Source organism: Neolamprologus multifasciatus, chromosome 15 (assembly GCF_963576455.1).
Source record: "Neolamprologus multifasciatus chromosome 15, fNeoMul1.2, whole genome shotgun sequence".
NCBI classification, from domain to species: Eukaryota; Metazoa; Chordata; class Actinopteri; order Cichliformes; family Cichlidae; genus Neolamprologus; species Neolamprologus multifasciatus.
The window spans coordinates 1280001-1307850 of NC_140453.1; the positions used below are offsets into that span (position 1 = coordinate 1280001).

Here is a 27850-nt window from a genome sequence, read left to right on the forward strand (position 1 = left end):
CGATCTATCGGCTCCGTAGGAGACCGAGTTCCCTCGTGGGAAGAAGGATGCTGTTTATGGAAATGTGCGGGCATCCTCTCCTCTGTTGGGATGAGCATTTACTTGTCAGCTGCTAAAACAGGGCCTTTCAAACCCCATTAAAATGCAAAATATAGATAAACACTGCGCGGTAAGGGTGGGTCAAGGAGAAAGCATTATCGATGAATGTAGTCGGTCCTCATCTATCACGCTCCACAGAAGAGGGGATTCTCTAAATGTATTCATTGCGAAAACTGCCGCGCAGACAGGTGAGCTGTACCCGGCAGGGCGAATGAAAGCAGGGGGTAATACAGAAATAGAAAAGTGTGTGTGTTTGGGAGGGGGGGGCGCAGAGTCATGCAGCACCTGAGCATTGCAGCGAGCAGCAGACTGCCTGCTAAGTCACATCATCTCTCTGATGTCTTCTCAATGTCACACTTCATGCTCTCGCTCATTTCTCGCCTCCTAAAGCCAACTTGCTGTCTCAGACGTGCACAGTAGTGATTCAGTGTCCAATGAATGTGTCTCTATATATGGAAGTGATCTTTGTGCGTCGCAGGCGACATTTTTAGCGCTGCATGTGACTATAAATAAAAACTGTTAGAAAGCAGAGGGTTAAATCTGCCATGTGAGACTGTTTTCGGCCACATCGAAGCTTTGAGGAGCCTCCAGAGCTGTGCTGCATTCACGGCCTCAGTGATTACTGCACTTTAGTCTGAACAGGCAACAGAGGAACAGCTGATTTTAAAAGAAAACACACATCTGCTTACAGAAGAGTCCAGTATTGAGCTTAACCAGGGTTGCAAAAGTACTTATGCTTGACTCTTCTTATTGCACGCTGATACTCTCCCACATTTCAGAGGCTAATGTGTGATTGTTAGGGCTGTGCTCTATAAATCTGATCATTTTTATTACAGAAGATGAGCTTCCTTTGATTTTTGGAAACAGTTTGGTTAAAACAGATGAATCAAGTTTGTTCTTTGTGAAGTTCCTAACATTAAGAACTGACCTGTAACTTTATGCAACAGAATCTTTGACAGGAGCATTTTTTATACTTGGAGCCAGCAGACCTATGTCTTCAAATATGAATATGAACAAAGGCTTATTTGCCACACTGGGTTATGATTTTCAAATTTAATTTAAGTTTAGTTTAGAAAGCTGCACACTAGGGAAAAATGTGTATTTCCCTCCCAGCTGGCAGGAAGTCGCTGCAGATGGTAAATAGTAAATGGTCTGTGTTTGTATAGCGCTTTACTTGGTCCTAAGGACCCCAAAGCGCTTTCACTACACACAGTCATCCACACATTCATTCACACACTGGTGATGGCAGCTACATTGTAGCCACAGCCACTCTGGGGCGCACTGACAGAGGCGAGGCTGCCAGACACTGGCGCCACCGGGCCCTCTGACCACCACCAGTAGGCAGAAGTGTCTTGCCCAAGGACACAACGACGGAGACTGTCGGAGCCGGGAACCGGCAACCTTCCGATTACAAGACGAACGCCCAACTCTTGAGCCACGATCGCCCGAGATTGCTGACACCGCGTTCAACCAGTGACAAAAATCGTTGCTGCACCCAAAACCTTGTTTCGATTGGCTGCTGGCAGATTGTGTGTTTGCATGGAAGATGGCAACTTGTTCTCAAAACTGGCAATTTACTCTCTAACTGCAGTGAAACGTGAAAAAACACAAACTGTGAAATTGTTTACAATACTTTCAAAGTAAAAGTTGTTTATATTTAAAAGCAGAACACAAACAGATCCAGCTCAGTATTTATTGGGCCAATTCTGAACAAATATATACAACTGTGTAAATTATTGTTTTTGGCAAGAAAATTTACACTTTTCAATTGGATCAATGAAAAACCACCAACAATAACTCTGTGGAGTTTTACCAATGGAAAGACTGAGAGCATTTTTTTGGATATATGGTGCCCGCTATCGGATTACTTACCTGATGATCTGAAGAAAAGACAGCCCCGCTCCAATGGAGGGTTGAGTTTGTCAGGACAAATGTGTAAATGACCGAATTATATATACTGTATTAGTTTTTCGTTTACATGTCTCAGACTGCTTATTGTGTTTGTTTGTTTGTTTTTTGCTCTATTTTGTATAAAGGAAAAAGTAAATAAAAATATGATGATTAAAAAAGTAAAAGTTGTGTTTTGCTGCTGAAAGCAGCCGGCTCTGTTTCCTCTGCTGCCTCATTTAAAAGCTTCTTGTCCAATTGAAACCAGAGCAGTGAGCTGAAAGCATCCGTGGAGTTCGGAAAGAGCTCTGAGTGTTTTTGTAACATGTAGTCATTTGTTAAAATATATAACTTAAACATTTCATGTTTAATTTGCTCCCACTTTTGCTAAAAAACACCTTAACACCAGGCGTGGCAAACACGGCTCCATGACGGTGCAATATTTTAGATTATTGAAAGTTAGAGAAGTTTTGTATCAATAATCAAACAACACAAACCGTCTTAAACTCGCTGTGTGCGTAAAAACATGCAAGCAGAAAGTAGGCAGATTGAAACACTGCATGCCTCCATAGCGTCGCTCTTGTATTGTTTGTGACATTTGTCTGTGTAGTAAATGTTGATTTGATAAAGTTCACGTGACTCACTGTGTGACAGGACGCTGCTGCTACAGTGTTGCTTCATCGTCTGTGTGACGAGTCAAAGCTGAACGTCTGCATCGCATAAACGTACACGGACGACACGACGCGCTCCGGGTGTGTTTAGCTAACAATACACGAGTAAGAAGTGATGATGTCACATATGATGAAGCTGCCAGTGTTTGTTGGTGTCTTCATATTGCTGTGGCAACATCGCTGGCAGACTAATAGGATTTATGGTCACAAAGAAAGAGGCTGCTGCTCTGATAACTGCATCTTTTACTCACTTTGTCGCTTCGGCTAAATTCACAAATTCCAACTATATGAATCGTTTTCTTTGACGGCATGAAGGGATCATCTTTGAAGACCACATCAAATGCACGGAGACTCAAAGTCGAGCGCTCACACTCAACACACATGCTGCACACACAGGTGCTCTTCCTCCAATCCTCATCAGCTGTGTGATTTGATAAAATACTTGGCAGGACTCGCGGCTGACCTTTCTATCCGCGCTTAGTGCGGCTGCTCTGTGAGCGCCCTGCTGCATGTAACCAGGCAACGGCGCTTCTGAAGAGACCTCAGGTCTGCCTTTGAGCTCCTCGCGCGCTCAGAGGTGTGGAGAATGTCACTAATGCTCCTGTTTTGAGACACAGATTTCCTGCTGGGGAGCTGGACCCTCCGGGGCCGGTGGGCTGCACAGGCACCGTTTTATCTCCAAACTCCATATTAGTGCAGACGCAACAGAAACTTTGTTCAGTTTAGTCAAATTTTCCGGATCTAAAAGGAGGATGTTGTAGCTTTAAATGAATCCATGTGTGTAATGTTTGTCTTTGACATCTCTCATCTTTGATGTTGTTAAAAACAGGCCGGCCGGCCAAATAAATCCAAGTCCCAGTGGTTCCTTTTTTTAAGCTAAACTTACCCCCCTCTGATATTTCTGCCAACATTTCTTTAGCCCATGAAAAAAGCTCCACCGTCTCATCATCGCTACATTTTAAGAGCTTTACAGTTTCCCCAACTTGGTAAAGACGGAAAGGATTATAAGAAGAGAAAATCCATAGGAGAAGCATCGAGATGCTGACAGATGGACAGATGACGCCATAGCAGCAAAACATATACAGCGAGTGACGCAGGAAATGTTTTCAGGGTTTAAAACTCTTAAAATAATTCAGCTCGATGCCGATGCAATGCCAGCTGGAGGCAGTAATCTCCTTTTCCTCTACACTAAAACACGAGGACATCTGAAACATCAGCCTGTGGGGATTTGTTATATTTATAACTTTAAAATGATCTAGCTGTTTGTTTGTTGCTCAAACGTAATAACCGAGATTCCTAAAAGAGATGTTTTCAAATGACAGCACAGAATCAACAGAGCCGCACTCAGTGGTCCTTCGGTCCAGACAGTTACAGTCTGTGCCGCGGCGTGGGAGGACGATCAGGTCGTGATACGCTGTCTGCAGTGTGGGATGTGCACGTGACAAAATCAGCTCTCGACTCGACGACGACTACAAGTGCGACGGCTCAAGCAGAGGTATTATTCGTTCTGCAGGAAGCTTCAGCGTGTGTGTACGTCCGAGTGGGGGTTAGTGCACACCTGTGGAAATGATCCACAGCCTTAACTTAGCTTAATAATAATAAAGCAATGCCTGAAATGTTCTGGGCTTATTCTGACATAACCTGTGAGATTTATTCATCGCAGGGAGATGAAACGCAATCAAGCTACTTGCAGCATCACAGCCTCTAATTTTTGTTTCAAATTACCTTGATTGCAGACTGACATAAGAAACGGCGCAGCTGAGAATACAGATGTCAGAGCGGTCAAAGCTCAGCTCAGCTCCGTGGGTTTGTTGCTACAATGCCCCATCTGGCACCTATGACCACTTTTTGCAGCCATCTGCTTGCGTGCTGCTAAACCATATATATGCTGTTTATACTAACAGCCATAAAAAAGTCCCCTCGATTTTATTTAACACTTGCTGGTTGAATTCTGGGAAATAAGCGGCCACACAAACACAGAACAAAGGCTCCTCGCAGCTTTCATATAACATGTTATTGTTTTTTAAGACAGAGAAACTCGCCTGTTTTTCTAACCACATTAGCATTTCCATCTGGGAGGACTCGCGGGCTGACCTTATCACCCTGCATTAGGCTGGCATATTCATCTGTGCACACCAGCTTCTATTTCCTGTCTGCTTTGCGGTTATGCTCAAAAACAAACATTTATAACGAGTCATATAAGAATCGTGCACGTTTGGCCCCAATAAACGCCGTTTAGTGCGACTCCTCGTTTCCCCTGAAACACAGAAGTGCAAAGTTAGCGCGACCTGTCGGCCATCAGAGCTAAAATAAACCACAGTTATGATTTTACAGCGGAGCGTATTCACCGCTACATGCAGCAAATCTTAGGCCTTATTTTGTTGTGTTATTGTTGCTAAAACTGGCATTAATATTGCAATCTGTGCGTGTTCGCTTCTAAGTGACCGGGTGGGGTAATTAAAGCCTCCACATGTGGGTCGCACATTTTGACTAAGGCTACCTTCACTCTGCAGGTCTTGATGCTCAATTCTGATTTTTTGATCAAATCAGATTTTTTTGTCTGCTCGTTCACACTACAAATAAAATGCGACAGCAAACGCGCTCTAGTGTGAACGCTCAAAGCGGCGCAAAAGAAGACGTCACACACAACGCGCTCTGTTTAGACCCAGAGCAACAGTATGTTTGACTGATGGTCTTAATATAAAGACTTCACGTTTCCCAATTTTTGCTTTAAGTTATTTTGTTATTTCCATAATAATGTAAATAACCTAATAATGATCCTTATTGCTGTTTTAGAGGAGCGCTGCTTCAAAGGATAGTTGCAGATTTCTGTCAGAATCTGCAGATTATACAGAACAAATAAAATGTTCACGTTTCTCCAACGTTGTCTTCCCAACAGTTTCACTGGATGTCCACGAAGCGTTCGCGATGTCTTCTCTGGAGCTGATAATCGGCGTCTGTCTTGTGTCAGTGACGTAAAAGACGGATTTAATGCGACATGACCATCAAACAGCAGCTTTCTGAAACATCAGATATGTATCGGATTCAGTACCACATACGAAAGTGACCCAGATCAGATTTGAAAATATCTGATTTGTGCCGTTCACACTGTCATACCATGATCGGATATGAGTCGCATAGCGTCAAAAAAAATCGGATTTGATGCGCTTTCGCCTGCAGTGTGAACGTAGCCTAATTATCTGATCACACAGACAATCAGACTTTATCAGTTTGTTCACCTGTTATGTTGATAACTCACAACAACCTTAAACACATTAATATATTATATATTATATGAACTTACTGTTGAAGTTGTTATGCAGATCAACCTGTTGCCGTCTATTTACTCATCCATGCTGACGTGTTCCCACTCACGCAAGCCTAGAGACTGGTCATCGACCACTGTCACAGCCACTGGTTACTGGGGAAAACGGACCATTTTACGAGTGGTTGCTGGCTGCCACATGGTGCAACTGGTCACGTGATAAAAGCCTCTATTTATCCTGAGGGTACACGCTGCTGCAGATTGCAATGATTGCCTGTTAGCGTGAAAAACATCAACTACTCCCTGCTAGCTGTCAGGAGTTGGTGAGTGAACAGGTTACCGGGGCCATCGGCTCGGACCACAGCAGCTTCCTGCAAACTGTGTTTGAGAGAAACAAACCAAGACAACGAGCTAAAAGAGCTGTTTTAAAGTTGGTATTTCGTGTGTTTTTCCTACAGCAAGTGAGCGTTTTCACAGCAGCTGTCGTCTAATTTATTTCAACAGAAAAATGAAACTTTAAAGGCTATCATACCTGAAGCTTGACTCTGGTATTATTCCTGCGTTGGGTGGCCTCCACCTCGAGGCTGCATACACGGAGCTCTCTCATTAACGTCTTTCCTGACTCAGCTTGGAGTCAAATCAACAATTTGTTGCATTTTCTCGCTGCTTAGAAATGGAAAATATCGCTCTTAAAAACATCAGCCTCAATTCATATTTAAATGATGGCAGCTATAACCTGCTGCCTGCACTAACCTCATTTGCTGTAATATGATAATGTGAATAACAAAACCAACATTATGCATTCATTTCTCTTTTTTAGGTTTGCTCCACAAATTGACTCTAAATGCAAATGGCTCTGTCCGGTCTGGTTGTCAGACTGGCAGCTGAGAGTAGATGTTCCCAGTGTTGTGATGGAGCAGCAACTGCTACTGTAGACAGGCCAGACTCGTTTCCATGGTAAGCATCTCCATGATGCTGCAAGAGCACACCTGGTGACAACAGCAGGACATACAAGAAGCAAGAAAATGTACTTTTCTGTCACAGAGACGACAGACTTTGATGGTCACTGTTTGCTACATCTGTCATATATGATGAACAGTGTCAAATGTGTTACATTTCAGGATACCAGTTACCGAAGCAAACCCTCACGACTGCCAATCACAGCGAGCGGTTTTTCCTCTTTCAGTAAAACGAGTAAATATAAGAAGCAACATCAAAGTCAACACCTTCAGTGATGCGTTCCTTTGTAACGAGCACAGAAAATGAGATTTAATGTGGAAGTTTGTCTCTCGAGCAATGAGCAAAAAATTGTGATCATAGCAAAGCTTTTAAAACGAAAGCTCTTTGTATGAACTCTCTCAGGAAGAAGGAACATTTTGTTGCTTACACGGTTAAACTGGGAGCTGTACTAAGTGTTCTGGTGTGATCCACACGTGGGTTTGTCAGCTACTGAATGTGGTTTTCACTCTCGATCCAGTTCCTCTCACTGATACCGACTAAAGATGCTTTACACTCTTTTTTGTACTAAGCCAAAAAACATCTACAGCCATTACTTTCCCGCCTCGGGCGCAGCGTCCTGTCCCTGTGCTGCGGCAGCGACATCCCTGCTATAAAATCAGCCACATTTGAGGCTCAAAGCACTGCAGCTTAACTCAGCCACACATAAGAACTCTGGGAAATGCCTGTGTGAGGAAATCTGATGTCCACAGTGATCCCATATACTGGGTTTGGAGGAGATACGAGGATTAAGACGGAGAATTCCTTTAAGGCAAAAAGACAATTTTCAACATGGCTACTCTCTAAAACAAGGATGTTGTAAACACTTTGTTTTGTTTGGGTTGTGAGAACACTGTTGCCTTTAGCCACACACGCACCTGAACACTCATCCTGTCTGTAGAGTCGAGGTGAAGTAACTGCGCAGACTCGCCTCATCCTTTTCAATCTGCCGTTTATCTCAGCGCGTCGGTACCTTTGCGTTCCTTCAGATGTTCTCCTGTTCTTGTTGCTGATGTCCTCTGGGTGAAACGAGGGCCAGCGAAGCACTCATCTAAATTCTCTCCACTTAACCCTTTAAGACCTACCATAGAACCAAGTCCGCCAGAGCTTATATTATATGTTTACATGCTGTGGAGCCATTTTTGGGAGCATTTCAAGTTGCTATACATCAATACAACCATTACAGCCTAGATTTTAATAATATGTCTGCATTAAGTGCATAATAATTACATAAATTGCAAAAAAGTGCAATAAACTACAAAAAATTGTAAATCGTGTTTGTTTTTTTAACATATATTTCTAGTTAGAGAAATTTAAGAGGCTTATCCCTCAAAACTGTAAATACAAAAAAGTTGCACAAAATAGTTTCCCACCACAGGAAATTTATTTTGAGTGTCTTCATAGTTTTATTTTTGAAATACACCAATTTTTATATACTGCAGGAAAAACGAAAATAAATATTATAATGCAAATTTGCAAAAAAGCAGCATATGCATCAAAATAAACTATTTCCAGCAGTGTAATATGAGTCCTAAGCATCCCAGAAACCACACAGAAAGTCATAAAGTCAAAGATAACTTTTAAAAACACCAGTATAGGCTCATGAGGCTATATGGTAAAAAAAAACAAACTACATTTCGGGCAGGTCATGGCGGACATGCAATAGTTCGCGCTGACGTCTATTCCAACGTAGGAAGTGTTACAAACAGCTGATCGGATCGGCAAAGCCTGTTTCTGGAATATTATGTTTTTGTTGCTGCAAGTGCTTTTTATGCAGTTTTTGCAAAGCTATATGTGGAAGGAAACTGTGACCGAGGACAAGCTGATGGCATAAGATGTAAGTACAACTCCTCCGGTTTCATATGCAAAAAAAATTATTGCGCTAGCTCACGTGGTTGCAGAGCTACCGGGATTTAAAAATAGTTACGCAAAACAGAGCGTGCTGCTCTGACCGGCTTTAAAGGGTTAATTGCAGCGGCTGATGTGGAGTACGAGTGTCTTAGAAACGAATGAGGCTGAGCCGTGTGATGAACTGTGCTGTTACAGAACTGCCTCTTTCACTTCCTTTGAAGCCGCCCAGTCACTTTGCAATGCTCAAGGATTTGCTGACCTACATGCTCAGAGATAAATTTTACACTCAGAAGTACCAGCAGGGTCTTTGACACTTTCTAAAAAATTTAGAGTTTTGCAGGAGACCTTTTACCCCATCTTCCTCTTAAAATGCCTCATTTTTATTTTATTTTTCTCAGAGAGCCTCTGCAGGGCCCCGGTTTACAGGGAAAGAGTGACACAATCAATTTGCAGAGCAAGTGACACAATCAGCGCCTACATAAATCATATCAGCACAGCCAGGCCCCCGGGCGCCTGCTGAGGTGACAGCTTCACGGCTCACCTCCAGAACGCCACCTGCCAATCAGCAGAGAGTGACAGATAGCAGAGAGCAGGTACTCGGCATTGTCACACCGATGGTTTAAGATGAAGGGATTATTTTCAAAATAAAACCGTAATGATTTAAAGATTACCTGCTTACACCTGTAATCAGAGCACTGGATTACTACTGTGCACGATCACAACGAGTGTTTAACGTCTCTCGGTTGATGGAGGACTTCAACGTTTTGCTTCCTGTTATGGCTTTTTTCTTTTCACAATATAAAAACGTAGACGTTGGAAATACTGCATTGGTTTGTGTTTATTTGTAGTAGAGCAAGTTCCACGAATACACGGCTCAATGCAAGAATAGTTCACAACAAGGTGACCTAAGGTTAGATCGACCATATTTAAGTGTAGAAGACTTCATGACGGCGCCTCGTAAGCAGTAATTAAAATTTTTTCTACCTTATGAAGCGTTTAAGAGTAAAACTAAAGTATCAGGAGAGTGATGACAGTGGAGCAACAAGAAGAGCGAAACACTGACTTGTATGTACCAATCAAAGCCTCCTTTACTGTAACCTTGTGTCATAGTGAAACCATTGAGAAGACATAAAAGGTTCCTTTAAGTAATCTGAACACTTCCCGCTGCCGCTGGCTCGCGTTATATATGGTGAAAGAAAACAGCAACGTAAACATAGAATCAATTGTACCGCGTGTTCTTTTTATACATACAGCTGCACGAAACATACATAGCCCACTTTGTTCCTGCTTCAAATCATCTGCAGGCGAGCTCAGTAATTTCAGTAGATTAAGCAGGCGTGTGGAGGCGGACTTTAAAACACTTAGCAGGTACATTTCTACCATCGTGAAGGATCCTGCTGCTGCTCTGAGTGACTAACTGACACAAGCCTCAGCACCCACTGCAGCAACACTTTAGCCGCTCACGTTCAGGCTAACACAGCCTTCAGTTCAGAGAACTAACATGGAGATAAAATAAGGATTTTATTCATATAATTATTATATTTAATCTGAAGCAGCTCGAGATTCTGAGAGGATTGCAGTTTGTTGTATAGAGCAGGTACTTATCTGTTAAACAGGTAACCTTCACAATCGGCAGGGTGCTGTGCAGAACTGATTCACAGCTGATTCACGTGCTTCTGACTATAAGTGGGTAAAATTATAAGTGAAACATAGAATATCAACATTTTGGTATTGCTCTGACACAAAGTAAATATACAGCTGATATTACCAGTATTGATACTGCTGCATGTTGCACTCTGTGATGAATACTAAATGTAAATGGAGCTAAAAGTAAAGTTTGTACATTTGTTAACAATTACAACTTTATGCAAATACCTCTGTTTGCAAGTGATTCAAGTAAAACAACAAATTCTGAATAGCTGACCCATCCATGGTCAAACGTGTATGATTTGATTAAAAAAAGAGTCCAGTTTATATTGATTTGGGAGCTCGGCTAATCCTCCACATTGAAAGGAGCCAGTTGAGGTGGTTCAGGCATCTGAGCAGGATCCCTCCAGGACACCTCCTATATGAGGCTTTCTAAGCATGTTTAACTGGAAACTGGAAGACATTACATCTCTTGGTTGGACTGGGAATGCCTCGGTGTTACCTTGGAGCTACAGGAGGAGGATAAACGCTATAAAAATAATTAAAATATTTCGCTTTCAAATCCACTTGCAGATTATTTAAAAGGATTATTTATTTATTTATTTAAAAGTTTCCATAGACTTCACCAACTGGACTTCAGTCTGTGAACTTTAATCTGTTCTTACATGAAGAGGAAGCTTTTGTTTGTAGATTTTCTTCATAGATTTATAACATATGTCAATAACTGTCTGGGGAAAAAAGATTTCAGTTATTCGTGATTTAATTGTTCATATTTCAAATAGACTGTAAACACATTCACTGCATACTCTGCTTTGCCCCTTACCTTGACCTCCTCTGATGCAAACTCAAAGCACAGAAGAATTTTCTTTCTTGCAGGGAGTAAAATCAAAAGTTTTTTGTCTCATTTTCTTAATTCAAAATAAGTCAGACTAAGGAACAGGAATTCTGGATGTGAAATCAAAGCACAGCAGGTAAACCACCTTCATCCTCATTCATCGAGAAACCATTTATTTTAAACAAACACAAATTTAACAACATTCAGCTCAAGAAGCTCAAACTCTGCTGTTTCATAAGTCTGACGTGATTAACTGCTGCAGGTCCCAAAGTCAAACGATCACTGCGGCATCACTGAGAGTTAAAAACTGTCTGAATTCTTTCACCTTTAATAAAATGATCAGCGTTGCTGCTTTACCAGGTGTAACAATTAAGTTTAACATCCATGAAAACAGGATTTATTAAATTTAACAGCGTTAGAAGTTAGCAGGAAGTTAGCAGGAAGTTAGCAGGAAGTTAGCTCGCTAGCTTCCACCTAAACATGATATAGCATGTTCTGACTGAGAGATTAATGAAGTAATTCAAACATACAGCTCTGCTATCACTTCCAACATAAATGAAAACAGAAAACTGATGTTTGTAGGGTTACTGAAGTTGGACTAGCTGGTAGATAATGATGTGCTACGCGATTGCTAGCGACACAGCTATGTTAGCATAGCATAAACAAGCTAACTTTTTTTCCACTCTATAAAAGTTAGCGTGAAGGTTCCTGATGGTTAAAGACAAATGCAATCACATGGCAGGATGCTGTAAGGATGCCTTAATAAACGCAGAGTTGTTTGGACCCGGAAGCAGGTTTCATACATTCATACGTCATTGCTTAAGAAATGAATAAAGAATAGGTCAGGCCAAAACCAAATTCCTTTTGCCTTAAATAAAGATTGATTGTATTTATACACCTGTGCAAGTGTAGTGGTTTAAATACAAGTAAAAGATCACTGGTTCGATTCCAGAGACACAGCCCTTTGGCGGTAAAGGAAAGGCATCTGACAAAAGAAGCTTTAAGACCTACTTTTTTATAATCAAAGTGTCTGTTTTATCATTTGCATGAGTGTAAATAGTTTCACCACTTAAAAAAGTTATTATTATTACTTATTTATTTTAAATTTGGGCATTCTGTAGGAAAAAAATAACTAGTGGCCATTACTTGTCTTTTTAGAATGAAATGTAAAAACACAAGTAATTATTGTGCATCATTATAAACACATGAAAAGTAAATATTAACTACATCCATAAAATACATGAAAAGTACCATATTTTCCTCAGAGGTGTGGCTAATTACATAATAACGAAGCACAACATGGAAATATTCAACGAGTCAAAGCAGTAATTAAGTAAATGTATTTACTAGTGATGGGACTTACCTCATGGCACCCAGTATATATTTTGACACATATGCTCAGAGCCTTCAAACAGTGTGGAGGAGTTCACATCCAGAACTGCACTACAGCAACACAACCAGCACTTCTACTGGAGTGACAATTCTGTGTCACTCCTTCGAGACACTAACCTGCCAATCACCCTGCTCACACAGGTAACACGCACACACACACGCACACACACACACGCACACACACGCACACACACCTGCCAATCCATCATGACAGACAGGTTTGAAACACACTCTTTGTCAGAGCAGAGGCAGCGACACGGGTAGATAGCAGCAGGAGTGAGAACGTGCTGAAACGAGAGCGAGGATTTCTTTGTCCTCAGCAGCACCCCGCCATCATTACAATGTTTTACAAAATGGCTAAGGACCAGAGAGACGCAGTGCGGTCGGTCACGTCTGTTTCCTGCTGCTGATCTGCCCGAGTGCCGTCGCTACATCACCTCGCTCACAGAGACCCTACGGAGAACACTGACAGCATCAACACGATGCATTATTTATGCCCGAGCATCCTAAGAGACGCGCTCTCATTGCAGCAGACAATAACTGCTCGCTCCGTCCAAGCAGCTCATGCAGATTATGATGTAACACATTAGACGCTCGAAATTCAATATTTCACTGACAACCTTTTAGAGGTGGCACATTTTTTCTGTACTGGCACACAGCAATGCAGATATTTTATTTATAATATCTTAATATTTAAATAGTTGAAGGATTATTATTAACACTAGATTTTCAGAATAAAAGAGAAGTTTAAAAACAATTATCATGTCTATATAATTACCAAAGCAACCTCTATGACTCTATCAGCCAACTCTATCCTATGAAATCATCAGCCAAAATGTTTGTCTGGTATCGTGCAGCCCCCCCACCCCCCCGCATCACCAACACAGCATTTACACACTTCTGCAGGCGTCCTGTGGTGTCTGGGGGATGTTGGCAGAAGGCCCTGAGAGTCCTGTCGTCTGATCCGGGGCCTCTGAGCCGAGAGCTTCTTTGGTGCAGGGCTGCTCGACATAATGATATATATCAGATGACGATATCAATGTTATGTTTTGTGGTGTTGCAAAATAAACCGTTTGCGGCAATATTTTTTCCTCGTTCTGACGGTCACTGTAGTGGCTATATTAATTTTGTAATGTTCTCTCTTTCTCTCATATTTCAAACAACCACACTATGAATGGACAAGCGACTGTTTTTATGCGTCATCAGTGAGGGAATAACGGCGTCACTTTTTTCAGTAACGAGTAATCTAACTAATTACTGTTTCTATCGTTACAACACCGTTACTGTTACTATTTTTCAGCAAACGGACGGTTGTAGCTGTGTTCAGCTCACAGCACCTTCAGTTGCAGGAAGTAGCTGTAAGTAATCTGGTATCCGCTCCCGCGGGCGGCGATCACTTTCTGCCCGACGATCACTTTTTGGCACAACAGCTGGAGCTCAGGGGGGAAACAATGGCATGAGTGCAGCTGTTTGACTGAGGAAGAATAAAGTAGTCGTGGTAAGACAGTCACATGACCACTTAAAGATGACAAAGCAACAAGGTGACATATACCAGTTTATAAACTGTGTTGATGGGCCAGTAAAACCAGAGTCATGATGAACAATATATACGCCTGTTTTTCCTCCATAGTTTCGTCACGTTTACTGTCTAAGGACAGCAGCGAGACCTCTCTGCTTATGACATAAAGTAAAAAAACAAAAAAAACAGCTCGTTCGTGTTGGTGGAAAAATGTCGACCAATCAAAAATTGATATGGCAACATGACATTTAGTTGTTTAGGAAGAGGCGGAAGTTTTAGGAGTGACGGTGAGAGAGCGAGAGAAGCTGTGTCCCAAAACGTCGGCTGCATCCTCCGGAGGCCGCATCTGAAGGCCGATTACGTCACAGCCAGGCGACGAAGGCTGTCCCAATTCGTCGACTCCTTCAAATACGGCCGACAAATGCGGCCTTCATTTCCCCGAATTTGAGGGGTGGGTCGGGTGTGTCCTTCGTGGCCCACCATATCCCAGAACTCATAGCGTGGCCCAGCCAAATTTCAGCTGCCAACAATGGCGGCTGCTACTAAGTTTTAAAATTACTTTTTAATTACAAAATAAACTTTTAACATATTTTAAGGCGAGAAAGTAGCTGTGTAAACATCAAATATCTGCTCGGTTTCTCAAGACGTCGCATATTTGCAAAAGTGTGCCGACGTTTTCGGAGACGTCTGTTACCCACCAGCTGGATAGCAAGCCGGGGGTTCAATGGTCACTCCAGCCGGCGAGAGCAGCGGACTCCCGGTTTCGTCGTTTTCAGACCCCCGCTCTTTCGCTACTCAGGTTAAACATGATATATAAGTCACTCGGATAACTTAAAAATTTAATTGTTTGCCTTTTTTCTATGTTTTATTTGTTCCGGAGTAACACAGCGAGAGTTTTGAGATGTGAGAGATTTGTGACGTTTAGTGTGTTTGGAGTGTGTAGTTAGTGTGTTGTCTTGTGTAGTTAGTGTGTTGTCTTGTGTAGTTAGTGTGTTGTCTTGTGTAGTTTCTCCCTTTGATCACAGCGTTCAGCTGAATAGACTCAACTTTCTGGATGTTCCACTGTTGCCTTCTGTTGTGCTGAAAAAGCCACAGTATCCGAGTGTTGTTGCCAAGATGCTGTGCTGGGCTGCAGCAGTGCTTAGCTGCCTGGCCCATCCAAACTGACATCAACATGAATACTCGAGGTTTCCCAGAAAAGCATTGCATTATAACGAGATGATCAATGTTAATCGCTTCAGCTGTGCGGGTTTAATATTGTGTCTGATCAGTGTAAACGAAAAGAAAACGCTCTGACCCAAAGCCAGAGTCTCATCAGTTCACTGAAAGAACTCGTATTAACTTTTGACCAACATTTATAAGTTAAATTTAGCCTCTCACTAATTAATTTGCAACCAATTGTGCTGCAACTACGCGGTGCTGGAGAAATCCCAGTGTCTGTGTCCTATTTCTATAGCAGATATATCAATTAAGGACATAGTATGTCTGCAGGGTGCAATCAGGAGCTAGAGGACTGGTTTTAATTAACCACAATGTAGCTACACCGTGTGAGTTTACTGTTGTAAAGACACATAAGAGCCCTAAGAGATGACACGCTGTAGTTCAGACGAGGAATGAAACCTACTTTTAACTCAAAGCTGATAGGAAACGACAAAGTGAAGGGTTGGTGTCCTCATTCGTCTCCTTATTGCTCTTTGTGATGAAAACTAAATGTTAATGGAGCTAAAAGTGACATTTGTGCATTCGTTACTAATTTGGTAAATATCATAATCTGGGAATCATGTGAGTAAATGCATATTCATAATGAATCTTGGGAATGTACAGAAAAATCCAAGTACGTCCCCCAGAGAATAAACAGGATTATCATATTAAATGTGATGATGACAAAGCTCTGCGGACCTTCTGGATTAACACCACTCTGACCTGGACAAGCTTCTCATCATCGTACTTCTTCTCACCTCTTTCAGCGTCCGACTCCTCGTACACTGAGAAGCCCAATAGCTGCAGTTATTATCTATTCAGTGCTTTGGTTTTGTAGTTACATGAAGATATGAAAAGAAATCATAAAGGAAGATTTTTCCACTGAGTAAAGTGTAAATACAAGCCGGATGCAATGACTCACATATTTTATTCACAATGAAACACGGAGAACTCATCAGATGTTTAAACTGAGTCATTTTACTAGTTTGTGAAAAATATCTCAGTTTGCATTTAAGTTTAATGCAACACATCTAAAAAAAAGAAAAGCTGGGAGACAACAAAGGCTGGAAAAGTACGCGGTCCTAAAAAGAAACAGCTGGAGGAAAATTTTGCAGCTGATTAAGTGAACTGACAGGAGGTCACATGACCGGGACAGAAAAGAGCATCTCTGACGAGCAGAGTAAAGATGTGCATATTCACCACTCTGCAACAAACTGCGTCTACAAACTGTGCAACAGCTTCAGAATAATGAATACTTGGACTTTCTCATCTACAAATATCATCAAAAGATGCTGAAAATCTCAAAGTGTAAAGGATGCTCGTGATCTTCAGGCTCTCAGGAGACACGGCATTAAAAACACACATGGTTCTATCATGGAAATCACTGCTTGGGCTCAAATAATCAGCGTCTACCAGCACAGTTGACTGCATCATGTCAAGACGTTGCCAAATGTGAACATGACTCAGACGCTTCTCAGGCCAAAGCTCTTTTAAAACGGACAAAGTGGAAAACATCTGTGGTCAAATTAATCATACCTGGAAATTTGTTTTGGGAAACATGGACGCCACATCCTGCAGGCAATCAGCAGTTTTGGAAAAGCGTATTCTTCTATCGAGATGACGTCTGTCAGGGGAGGCCTTGAATATTTCTGCAAATAATGATAAACTAATAAAACAGCACGGCTTCACATCAGAGTCCAGATACTGTACGGACCTGGTGATGGGCTGAATGAGCTGCGTCACTGATGTTAAGGCTGAACTTACACATTTTCTACACCTTAAATGTTCGACCCTCCACCTGCTCAGCCAGGTGAGCTGAGCAGCTACGCAGCGCTTTGATGGCACCAGTAAGTTTGCAGTAGTTGTTACACAGTGACAGATTTTTACTGTGATCATAACAAAAAGTAATAAAGTGTTTTTTGGCAACAACCGTCAGCAGATTTGGGATAATAGTTATTAATTCATGATTCGCTCTGCTAGGGCGTCGTGGGACTTTAGGCTTTACAGTAGTTAGCTGTTCTTCCTCAAATGCAGTCTGGCAACACTTCCTCTGGACTTGTCTTCAAGTTTGCACCAGTAATTTTGCTTAATTATGATAAATAACTAATTTCCAAGCTGTGTTTGTGTAACATTTGAACACGTTTGCTGTGTTATTGTGTTTCCAGCACCGGCTACTGCCTGTTATATACACAAGTAACCTGTTTAACTCTTTGTATTTAAACTCAGAAACATTAAACTCTCTCAGTTATTTACTGGACGATGGTTATTTGGTCACACAAACCATTTTAAGATTACTAATATTTTACAAAACTGAACTGGGAACTGTGACGGTCTGTGGAGACAGGCCGTGCGGTGGTGTGTGTGATGGACCCAGGTACACAAGTGAGCAGACGGGAGTGAACTTAACAGAAAGCCTTTATTATGGCTGAAGACAAAGTGAACAAACAAAGCAGGGATAGGTGACTAAACTAGAATAACTAAAGTGGGAAAACTAAGAAGACTCAGAGACGATGATGATCACTGCAAAGACTGACCGTGAAAACATGGAGATGAGAACACAGACGACGCGACATTCGCTGTGTCCCAATTCAGGGTCTGCACGCTTGAAGTACGCATTTTAAGTGCGGTTACGTCACCGCCACGCGACGACGGCTGTCCCAATTCGAAGTGTACTTCAAATGCATACTCCAAATGCGCCGTCGATTTCCCCAAATATCAAGCGTGGTCCGGTGCACGCTTCGTGGTCCCATATATCCCACAATTCATAGCGCGGCGGTGGGTGTGGATAATTTTGCCGCAAAATACGGCAGAAGGGAGCGGCCGAAGAGTGAACTGTCAAAAGTAAGTACTGAATATGACGTCACTTATTTATGTGCGAATGTTTAATAACGAAGAACATTAAAACATTGCTGTTGGCCACATGTCGGCAAAGTTATGTGACATTAGTGATGTTTGTACTTTCAGCATTAACTTGGTTTTAAAGCCTTTACATACATATCTATATATATATATATAAATATCATAATAATCTGACAATACTATAATATTGGCCATATTATATTTACATTACCACAGTGAGATGATTTTAGTCTCATGACCAACATTAACTAATTATTATTTACTAGCTAATCTTAAATGACTGTTCAGTACAGAAATGAAGCCCTTGAATCATGTTTTACAGTCCTGTGGTCTCAGCCTCAGATACTCAACTAATCAAAGTGATGTCAGAACAAAAATGAACGACCAACAAAACATTTTTCTCCTTCATTTCTGTCAAACAAAGCTGTATGAGACGTTTCTCGCGGTTAGTATCATGGTTGCTAGGCAACCTGAACAGCACGACGAAGGCTGGACCGTCCCATTTCACAAGCCTCTCACTTCCGCACTTCTCGTACTTATAGTACGCAGCGTACGTAGTACGCGTAGTGCGCGTACTTCAAGCGTGCAGACCCTGAAATGGGACACAGCGACTGAACTGAGGACTAAATACACACATGAGGTGATCAGGGGAAGTGGAGACACACGAGGACACAGCTGACTAGAATGAAACATAATTACAGGGGAGAGTAAACCTGAATGCAGTGAACAAAGAACACCAGACTTTTTCAAAATAAAACAGGAAACCCAGAGACATGAAGATAAATCATGACATGACCTTAACATAACCACACAGACATGAAACATGACAGGTAGACGCACGAATCAGGGAGACTGATTACAGGGTGAGGTGACAGAAACAACTAAGACATTAACTCGATCAAAAATGGATACAAAAACACATAAAACTCAAACACTGGGTCACATGACCCAGCCCATGACAGGAACACTGGTGTCTGGAACTGGCTATTTGTGAACAATTCACTGTATTAAACATGTACATGCAGGTTTCTGAACAACACGATTTGTATTTAAAGCCTCGTCATATATTTAAGCTGACGCTTGCATGCATTTTATCTGGGACTCAGTTTTCCTTCTCCATCATCGAGCAGACCTGACAGACGACAAATGGCCAACATGAGCCCATCCATCAGAAAATAATAAACACCTGTTAACAGAAATCATACATCCTTTAAATATGAATACGTTTGATTTATGCGCAGCCGAACTCCGAGGATTAATATGATTACAGTTATTAAACCAGCAGGATAATGAGTTATGGAAATTCTAACTCGTGAAAGCTTCAGCAGACTGCCTATTAGACATCATTCATAATCAGCTCCTTAGTGTACAGATAGGGTCGATTTATACCCCCACACAGTGACACAGCAGATGGCTAATATTTGGCATGCAGCAGCGGAGTGACAGGAGTTAAATTACAGCATTGACATATTAACATTATTGTTGACACGAATAATCGCCAGAAAACCTGAAGCTTAAAGAAATGATTCGATTAATCACGTCTCATCATATTCATGACGTAAACATAACAGCTGCTTTTAGGTTTCCTATAGTCAGTGTTGGGAAGGTTACTTTTAAAATGTATTCCATTACAGATTACAGATTACATGCCCCAAAATGTATTCTGTAACGTATTCCGTTACGTTACTCAATGAGAGTAACGTATTCTGAATACTTTGGATTACTTAATATATTATCATGCTGTTTACAACTACATGAATGTACTATTGCTGTGATTTATTACTGTTACTGAAGGTCCGCGGCTCCGAACCGTAGGTTGTATACTGAACTCAGAGGAACGATAGTATCGATCCATCAAGCTAGTGTCAATCAGATGCCAAAATCAGCAATGGTATCAATACTATTGATATTTGGATCATTACTTCTATGGAGTCAAGCTGGCAGTGAAGAGCGACCTGTTTGTGATAATGCAGCGATTACTTGTGATAAGTCGTGAAAAACTGCAAACTTGTTGCCATCTGTTGCAAATCTGCCACAAACAGGACAGAACAGGGAGCTAAATGTAAAATGACCAAGACGCTGAGCAGCCTTGCTGTAATATATGAATATAACCTGCATACAGGTGGCAGCCTGCTGAGTCTCCCGCTGCAGACACGTGTCTGACTGTAGCTGTGTTAGCAGGCTCTCTGCTTTCATGAGAACAGTTATTTGCAAAATAAATGTTTGCAAAACTTCCCCAATCTGTCTGAGAGTGACTGCAGCCAGTCCAGGTCGGACTGCTATTGGTTGCCTCGCAGTATCCTTACGATCAAAGGTCGTCATCTACAGGTTGTTTGGTTGGTTGAGTGTGTTGAGTGCTCAACCAGTGGGTGGTTGCTCCAATGAAAGACCATCAGGGCTCGCAAAATCATGGGAAAAAAAAAAGATTTTTCCAGTCGGGCTACCAAAATCTAACTCAGCTCACTAACCAAAATCTAACTCAGCCCTGCCCGTTGGGCTATCATAGGAAGGAAAATATATGTCTATGCTTTTGCATTCTTTCGCCAATGTAGCTGAGTAATTATGTCATTGGCATCAATGAGCCACTGCCAATATGTGACATATTGAAATTGCGTTTGAATTTGCGCTTGTTTTTTGCTTTCACTTTCATTTTGCAATCGCGCGAACGGTGTATAGAGAGCAGCAGCACTGATTGGTGAGTGACGATCATTTGCGCACCAATTCCTCTGACATCATCTTATCACTCATTAGCTTACTATTCAAACGCGACAAGTGAAATCTCTCGCAGCTTAAACATGTGAGAGGTTGAGTGCGCAAAGAATCGCTGAGCGTTATGTGAATACGTGTGTAAAAGCAGCAGGATTTACGCTGGTATTTTAGTTCTGCTGAGCCAAATAAGACAGGTCAGGGTGAAGAAGGGACAGCCAAAGAAAAGCCGATCACAAAACGGAAAAGTTATGACAAATCAGACTATAAGGCAAAAAGAAAGCGCAGCTTTTTTGGTTTCATGGACAAAAGAATTTCTGTGGCTGGAACATGACGAGCTAAATAACATGATGTTCTGCCAGGTGTGTTGTGAGTTTCATTTGATTTCTGAGTCGACAAGCGCCTTTGTTACTGGGACCAGTCATTTTAAGAAAGACCCCATCAGAACCCATGAGAAATGCAAGAAATGCATTATTGCCCAGTCTGCAGTATCTTTCCCAGAACAAACAGCAATTGCAAAAAACATACTAAAAATAAACCAAGCACAACAAGAACTCCTGAAAAATCAGTTTAGAGCAGCTACTATGTTGCAAAGAGTGAACTACCACTGGCACAATTTAGCAGTCTTTGCAAACTTCAAAAAGCAAATGTCCTCGATCTTGGCTCCACTTGCCTCTTACCCGTGACTTCAGTGGAAATTTCAGATTCAGGATCTGACACAGACTGATTCATGTCCTACACAGTTCTTACATGTTCGTAGAAATTTCTGTTCAATTAGAACCAAGTATTTGAGTTGATGATTGTAATTTTTATACAGTTGTTGTGATTTGTATTTTAACAATTTTTTTGATTAATTTTTGTTTCCATTACAATATTATACTTTAATGTATAATATTGTAAAGGAAACAAAACATAAAAAAATTGCTCTCTTTTTTATTCGGGCTACTTAAATTTATTTTGGGCTACCAAAAACGGAAGAATGCCTGCCTGAAGGGCTACCAGAGATTTTGAAATTTTGCGAGCCTTGACCATGGTACAAATTTCATACTGGATACGATTCATCTGCATCCCCATCAAATTCTTTTACCACCAGTTGTTGGTTTATGCTCTAATTAGCAAATAGTTAGCATGCAACAGGCTAATTTTCCACACCCACTATGTCAGCATTTAAGGCAACACCTTAATTATGCCACACCTAAAACTGCTCTCTGGACTGTTTACATTTTACCAAGCATGCAGTCACATATCAAAGAAATGTTGTCTTTTTGTTTGTTTATAAATCGACATCCAGCTGCAGCATGAACGCTAACAGAGCTTTTAGACTCTCCATGATTTGTCCTTTTTCTTTCTTTTTGCTTCTAAAATAAATCTTAAATACGAGACGGAGTACGAAGAGCACAAACAGCAAATGTGAATGATGCACATCACCTAACACTGCATCTGTGTCACGTTTATGTTTTTTGTGGCGATGCTGACATTTCTGCTGCTGGAAAAAGCAAAAACAGCATTTGTCATCGTCTGAAACCAAGACTTCTTTGTTCCTTTTGTATTTGCTCACCAGCACAGCAAATGAATTTTTTTTAATATGACATACACAAAAATAGATATGTTGAAGAAGAAGAAACAATCATTGGGAATATGTAAGGCAGTGTAGGAAAGTGTGTCGCTGCGTGGTGTCAGTCTGTATGCAAATACAACTTCATTAGTTTGGGAGATCAGCAGAATGAGGTGAGGCTACGACGTGTTATATTAGAATGGAAGGCACATGACAGTCCTATTTCCTTTGAGACTTTCCTGTTCACTGTCTTCTATTATATTAAACCAAATCAATTATCCCAAAGGCAGCAGCTATAATAGGAAGCTGGGTGGGCATTTTTAAACAGAGTAGGCTGGCTGCTCAAATCTACATAAGCTGCATGTGATTACAATGATGAGGACACTGAAATCCTGTAATTGAGACACGCAACATTATGATTGCATGCTGATTGAATATAATTAGCTTTGGCTTTAACTTTGTTTGCTAGCTTCCTTTAATTAAAAAAGATTTCTCCTTTTCTCTTTGTGGGAATGGATTCAAATTACCCGAGGATGTTTGATAAGTGATTAGCCTGGTAAGGCCGGCTAAGATAATTAATGGTCCAAAAATGTGCCGCAGTCGCCGCCGAGCGGCTTCCCCCCTCACGTGGCCGCAGCGGCTATAAATCTAGCTGTGCCCATGTTTAATCCATAACGAGTCAGGCCGCCTTAAAGGATGTATTTTCGCTCTTCTCCTTTAGTCATTTTCATTTCAAGCTTCTATGAGCCGCTGATAAGCAGCTTTGACACCCAGGTTAACATTGCTCTGAGAGGTTCATCACGAGCTGCTATAAATAGCTGCTGCAGTTACAACCTCATGCATGACTGCTGTGCATACTTACTGCTAAACTCGGCTGTGCAGTTGTGTCCTGACACATCTCTTACATTTCCACTGCAGCTCTCCAAACGTGGCTGCCTGCCTGCAGTGAATATTAAGTCCATTCTCCTCCAGCGTCTCCGTGGGTGTAAGGCCTCGTCCTTGCAGAGCAGAGCACACTCCATCCCTGACAAGGGCTCCGCTTTTATCACCTGATGCAGTGAGAGCCAAATGAGGGTTCGGCCATGTTCAGCCATTTATCATCCGCGATCAGCGAGCAGCCACAGGGGCAGAAAGGACCTTGGCTGCGTGTACGCGCCCCCCCTCCCCGCCATTTGTTCTTAAAGTCAACCAGGTTTAGTGTCACTACGCTCGGCTGCATTCTCTGCTGGGAAAACAAACACGGCGGCTTTGCTGATGCACTTTGGGGCTCGTGGCTCGTCCAAACATTCTGCATCTTGTGCAAAATACTCGCTCCGAGGTAAAAACGGATGATAATGATGAATGTGGCGAACGTGGTCAGAGGCGCGTTAAACGGGGTGCTTATTTAGTCTCCTTCCTGGCATCCATTCTGTTTGCCAGCTGCATGTAGAGCGGAGCATTCAACCAGGAAACGTCTGCATCTCATAATCGATTGAGAAATTTGTACACGGCATAAAACTTGCGAGTCATTTTGACAAACAGCGCTGCTTTGTAAGATATTCAATAGCCCTGAATTGAACACGTTGAATCACTGCACAAGCCCACACTGTTCTACAAGCTTTTGGGGGGTGTTTGATGAACGTGCACAGAAAACCACCTCCAGAAAGAAAGTAGCTGCTGTTCTCAGCTTGAACAACGAGGAGGAGACGAAGGTAAATGAGTCGCTTTCCCCTCACATTTTCCTAAAAATAAGGGTGTGTGTGTCTCATTTGTGCTGAGGAGAGGGTTGGTATTCTCTTTCATCTGCCTCATTTGCAGCACAGCTCCACTCCCTTCGTAATGGCGTGTTTGCACTCACCCTCTGACGTACTCTTAAACATACATTTGCTGCCCGGCTTGCTGAAACGGGAGTGTGGGAGTTGCTCCTATTCACCGTTTAATGGTCACACTTAACGACCGCTTTCACAATTGCTCGAGTGTCCTGGAGAGGATGTGCTGCTGTAGGTAAACAAGCAAACTGTGTAGAAGAAAAGCTTCTTAAAAAACTGCAATTTGTTTTTGTGGGATGGCAGTGATTGACCATGGTGGACTGAACCCAAAACATTTGGTCTCCAGAGCAACAAAAGGATGAAAGATTTTTTATTTTATTTCAGAGATAAATGGTGCCTGACGTGTCCTGATGACAATTCCACTTATCTTTGTATCCCTAATTTTTAAATATGTCAACATTTATGAAATGCAATGACACAAAAATGTGCAGACAGTAATTGTTCCCCTAAAAAGGAAGCTTAAAACTGCTGTTTACGTACTTACATCCTCATCAGGCTGATCAACGTCTGTTCTTTACATTAACATTTCACTTTGCTTCTCAGTGACATTTCCATCATTTTAACCTTTTCTTGGGCCTTTTTCAGACCTCAGCTTCGTTTATTCTGTTCCCAATGAGTCGATGAGTTTGTAAAGTTAGCATCTCCCCGTTGTTTGGCCAAGCGAAGCATTCGCGTCACTCCAAACCAGGTGGAAATGGCCAGATGTGTCTGAGCAACAAAAGCAAATGCAGGAGGAAGGTGTTGCATTTGTTTAGATGCTAGCCTGTGCAGAGCTCTGCACGTCTAGGACCTTACTGCATCCTGAACGAAAAGCATACGTGGCTACGCAAAGTTCTTTAACTCAAACAGACATCAGGAAGCTGCTTCGGATTGAGGTCTGATCACGTTCACACCAGTGTGGTTGTTTTAGTGTTCACAGCTGCACGAACGTGTGAGGTCAAGTTAATCCAGTCTGTGATAGCATAGCAATGAAATCTGATAGATCAGCAAAAATCACAAATCTGCTCCAGTCTATATTAGAGCTGCCACAAACGATTATTTTGATAGTCGACTAGTCACCGATTATTTTTGTGATTAGTCGACTAATCAGATCATCATCCATTGGACGTAAAACGTACAGTTTATTGCACCAGCAGCATCTGCTCTTATATAACTATCATTAGCTTACAGCTTTAAGTGTTTAAGGTCTGTGCTAACTAAAAATAAAGACAAGATGATAGTTTATTAAATTTTAATGAAATTTGCAGATTGTTTCGGTGAAGTTTAATAAACTCCTTGCTATCTAAAATATAACAGGACACCGGAGTAAATTCTGGAGCATCTCACACTTCTGATAATCAGCTGTCTGCTTGATGTTTATTCAGCTGTGTAAAAACTATAACTTTAATCTCAGCCAAACCGATTTACTCAGGAACAAATAAAATACTAAAAAAAGCCAAACAATAACATTTTTAAGTTATCTAAGTGACTTATATATCATGTTTAACCTGAGTAGCGAGAGACGGCGGTGGGTTTGAAAACGATTTGCGGGAGTCCGGTGTTCTCACGGCTCTAGTTAGCCTAGCCCCCGGCTAGGGTTGCCAACTCCCTGAAAAATAAATAAGGGACACCTCGTGGCCAGGGCCGGGCGACCCAGTTGTCTTCACCCTTCCCAGTGTGGTGAATTTTTTAGCTCTTTTTTTGTGTGTGAAATTATTTTTTTTAACCATTTGACTTGAATTTGATTTAAGTAGATGCGTATTCTTTGTGATATCAACACATGGGAAACAAAAATCATTTAGCCATTTATTTTTAGCTCAAAATGACAACATTAACACAATAAAACAGGTCTCTTTCTTAAACAGAAGCCTGTCATGCTTAACTTTTGATAATAAAAGTAAATCTTTCTTTAAAAGAACTCTGTCCTGCTTAACTTAAAATTATATAAATTAATAGAAAACAATAGAAAGAAAAATATTCTTGTAACAGTGCACATTTAGTGCATTTAGTGCAATTGGCTTCAGCAGAGGCATTATTTCAGCTTTTGCTCCCGTTTGTAAACCCACTTGTTCCCATGATTACGCGTCATAACTCATCATCATTATTCATCTATGTATTACTTTTATGTATTACTCATCTATTTGTTGTAATCATCTATCCTTGCAGTTGTTTATTACACAAAATAAATTATATTATCACACTTCTGGCCACATAGCGCTGATATTCACTGCACATGCCCATTTTAACCTTAACCAGAGGGTTTAAAAACAAACAAACCAGTGTTTACCATATCTGCTTCTGCCGTGGCCTGGTAGACAAAAATTGGTTAAGGGTTCCCCGAGCTTTCACGCCCCTCATGTTCTTCATGTGCCCACCATTAGAAGCACCTATGGAAAAAGTGCGCCGGCACACAGTGCAGTGCGCTTTATAGATGTTATCGTGCACTTTTCCAGCCAGGTGTTTTCCTTTTCCCATTCTTCCCTGCACTTTTGCAGCCTTTTTTTCTTTCTCTGAGAGGAACAAACATTGCTGGTCTAATGCCTGGCTCACACTGTGCGATTTTTGGCCCATTTTGAGCCGATTTTTGAGTCGTGCGACCAATTTGGTGATCGGCCCGATTTTGGCCTTCATCGTGCATCGTGTAGTATACGTGGGGTAACGAGAAGGGTAACGATTAACACCTCACGACCAGCTCCCGATCATCAATCGCTCGTGAGGGTGTCACCGCAGCCGCTCACACTGCTCACGCGCAAACACGTAAACGTCGGTGAAAAAGACGGAGCAGCACGGCTGTGCAGCGTGTGATCTGGACTCAAGCGATGGAGGCACAACTTGTAGAACTTTGGAAAGCTCATCCGAGCCTTTTCGATGTGGCATCACCAAATTATCACGACCACAACAACCGTGAAAATAGTTGGATTTACATTGCTGCTCAATCACAGCTGCCTGATCATGTTTGTCATTAGTAATTTAGCAAAGTTGATGGTGGTGCGTGTCTGTGTGAGTGAAAGACAAAGAGGGAGAGCGAGCGACAGATTTTCTGTTATAACCTTCATTTTATGGAGGCACAGTGTGACTCAGGTCGCATCAGAGCATCGGGCGGTATAGTGTGAGACCTGCATCGTGACCTACGAACTTATAACCCATGCGAGCCAATCGTGCAGTTTGAAAATCGCAGTGTTTGCCCAGCTTCAGGTGTACTGTCGTCTGAGACTTGCACCGCAGTGTCGGCGTTTGTTTCCCTGTTGGCCATGCTTTTTGTTGTGGTCATCTGTTGTCTTCCGGTATTTTCTCCGCAAGCGACCTTTCCTCAACCAATGAGATGAGCGGTAATCTGAATTGTCATACTCGAATTGTCATAAGTGTGCTGTCAGCTCATTGGTCACAAAGCAGGGGCGGGGCTGGGAATTATGTTTTCAAACAAAGCGTTAATTACATTAAAACTTATAGACTACTTTTGATTCTCACTGTATTACGGGACAAAGTGCGTCCCTTATTAGCTCAATACGGGACGTGTACTTTTGTTTCTAAATACGGGACGATTCCGTTTTTTAAGGGACGGTTGGCAACCCTACCCCCGG

The 27850-nt window shown here is 41.8% G+C and overlaps 2 long non-coding RNA genes across 2 annotated transcripts; one reads left to right on the forward strand and one right to left on the reverse strand.

Moving 5' to 3' along the window:
* Window positions 1-2099: 2099 nt before the first annotated feature.
* Window positions 2100-27850, reverse strand: LOC146501265 (uncharacterized). Its single transcript, XR_014869352.1, has 2 exons — window positions 21965-27850; window positions 2100-20619 (listed from the first exon to the last, which is right to left on the reverse strand). It is a non-coding gene; the product is annotated as an uncharacterized LOC146501265 (long non-coding RNA).
* Window positions 20691-21440, forward strand: LOC146501266 (uncharacterized). Its single transcript, XR_014869351.1, has 2 exons — window positions 20691-21025; window positions 21076-21440. It is a non-coding gene; the product is annotated as an uncharacterized LOC146501266 (long non-coding RNA).